Below are 2858 nucleotides of genomic sequence, written 5' to 3'. Positions count from 1 at the left end.
CCTTGATGCATTGGAGAAGGAAATGGCAACCCACTCCAGTGTTCTTGCCTGGAGACTCCCAGGGACGGGTGAGCCTGGTGGGCTGCCATCTATGGGGTCACACAGAGTCGGACACAACTGAAGCGACTTAGCAGCAGCAACAACATATAGGCCTTACAGTTATCTAGGCGCACTGATAAACAAGAATTTTGGACCTTACATTGTAGCATGGAGCAAAATGTTACAAATGCATAGTTGTGTGATTGTATCATTTAATTGTAATTATCATAATTTTCTAGAAGAAAGAGAAATCAGAGTCCAATTTAAAATAGTTTCTTCATTCAAAGAAATGGAGCCTGATGTCAAATGACTCCCTCCATGGTCTATGAAGCTCCTAGTTAATACGAGGTATGATGTTTCTTCTCCAGAGCATCTTCAAAGCATTAGTCAACTCAGAACTTTTTACACTGTAGATTAATGGGTTCGGCATGGGACTTATGACTGTACAAAACACACTCAATAATTTATCAATGTAGAAGGTCTTAACAGGTCTCACATACATGAAAATAGAGGGAACAAAGAAGCAGACAACCACAGTGATGTGGGAACCACAGGTCTGGAGGGCTTTCCGCCTCCCTTCCTGACTCAGGTTCTTCAGAGAGTACAGGATGACTCCACAGGAGACGAGCAAGAGCAGAAGCACTATAGCGCAGATCAGTCCTCCACTGGATGCAACCAAGAGGTCAGTGACATAGGTGTCAGTACAGACGAGCTTCAATAAAGGGTACATGTTACATGTATAGTGATCAGTGACATTGGGGCCACAGAATGGGAGCCCATAAACAGTGCAAAGCTTAATTACTGAGTGTAGAAAACCCCCAACCCAGGACACCACCGGCAGCACGACATACACCCTCTGCCTCATGATCACCAGATAAGGCAAGGGCTCACAGATGGCCCCATAGCAGTCACAGGCCATCACCAGCAGAAGGAAGACCCCTGATTCAGCAAAAAGGTGCTCTGTAAACAGCTGGGTCATACAAGATTCAAAGGATATGTTGTTGTGTTGTTGTTGTTGTTGTTGTTGTTGTTGTTTTTCCAAAGAACAAGTCTGAAATCAATCTGGGAGAAATAGAAGAGGAATAAGTTACATCCATAAGTGATAAACTAGCAAGAAAAACGTACGTCGGTGAGTTCACAGTCTCGTTGACAGTTATAGTCACAACAATGAGAAGGTTGCCCACTAACAGTCGAAATGCAGCAGAGCAAGAACAGAACGAAAAGGGCTCTCTGCTCCTTGGGATTCTGTGTGAGGCCCAGGAGGACAAAGTGAATTACATTGATCCTGGCTTCCATCTAGTCTGTACAGAGGCTGAGTTCAGGTAGTAGAGGCAATTTGCCTACAATACAAGGGGGGAAACATTTAAATGCATTATAAGTATACTTGTTTATTTATCCATTCATTAGAAGAATGTGAATGGAGTATCTTGTGGCTCCAATGTGCCATGGAAATTTTAATTACCAACTTGAATAAGCCAGGGCTTCCCTTGTAGCTCAGTCAGTAAAGAATCTGCCTGCAATGCAGGAGACCCGGGTTCAGTCTCTGGGTTGGGAAGATCCCCTGGAGAAGGAAATGGCAACTCACTCCAGTATCCTTGCCTGGAAAATCTCATGGGCAGAGGAGCCTTGTGAGCTGCAGTCCATGGGATCTCAAAGAGTCAGGCACGACTGCACGACTAACACTTACTTACTTGAATAAGCCATAGAACCCCACCCTCAGTGACATGACTCAAAATGAGGAATCAGGTAATTCCAGACCCATGCAATATGTGCATTAAATGAATATTCACACAGCGCTAAGAGTCAAGTAAAGGAGTATATCAACTAAAATCAGAGAAAGTTTCCCAAAGGAAGCAATAATTCAGCTGAATTTTTTTAAGAAATGAAAGAATACGAATGATGGGAAGAGAGTTCCACAAAAAGGTGCAACATTTATAAAGAGCAATACTTGAATATTACTCACAAAAGAGTAATACTTGAGATTCACTTATGGCAATTTACACAGTCAATGTGGGTAGATCAAACTGTAAATAGATCCCTGTCTTGAATTGTCTCAGACCTCACTTATACTTTCTTAGATCTTTAGGTGGATATTTCCCTTTTCCTAAACAGTAAATGCTTGCAGCAGTTTAATTTCATGTCCCCAGCCCCTATCTCTCCTCTATTTTTCAAACTTGTTATGCACCTCCTATAATTTTGACATCTAGTTTAATGGCAATTTACTATTTACAAAACTAACTGTTAAATTTTCCACAATAGTCATAGGCATTTTCTAAACCAAATTTAAAGAGATATTCCCTATTTGTCTCATTAAAAGCTATCATTTTCCATGTTTGTGTTAGGACAAAAAATTTCAATGCTCTTCACAATTAGTTATTCTCATAAAACTTTAATAAAGCCTATTGGCACTACTTTCAAAATAATTTCTTACTGGTCCACTGCAACAGCCTTCCACCAATTCTCTCCATGTTTATCCTGGTCTTCAAAAATTGGTTCTCTTGAAGCAACCCAAATTGTCCTTTTTAATCTTATTCTGATGACATCATTCCAGTGCTCAAAATTGAGTCCATTTATTTCAATCACGAACTCATAGTTTAATGTAACACAGTCAATATTTACAATAACAAGAACTGTAATCCTCATTTCATATTGAATAAACTAAAGTTCAGAACATCTAATTCACTGCTCAAACCACACGTTTTTAAGTGCTATATCTATAATTGAATCTAAGTTTGATTGACTTCAAGGTAATTAAATGTCTTGCATAATAAACACAGTCCCACAACTATAAGTCTGGTTCCCACTATTTACAGCTAGTC

The 2858-nt window shown here is 40.0% G+C and overlaps 1 pseudogene; it reads right to left on the bottom strand.

Moving 5' to 3' along the window:
* Positions 1–373: 373 nt before the first annotated feature.
* LOC138093155 (olfactory receptor 4A47-like) lies at positions 374–1335 on the bottom strand (annotated as a pseudogene).
* Between the last annotated feature and the right edge of the window lie 1523 nt (positions 1336–2858).

Source organism: Capricornis sumatraensis, chromosome 16 (genome assembly GCF_032405125.1).
Source record: "Capricornis sumatraensis isolate serow.1 chromosome 16, serow.2, whole genome shotgun sequence".
Taxonomy (NCBI): domain Eukaryota; kingdom Metazoa; phylum Chordata; class Mammalia; order Artiodactyla; family Bovidae; genus Capricornis; species Capricornis sumatraensis.
This window is presented reverse-complemented; position numbering and strand designations above follow the sequence as displayed.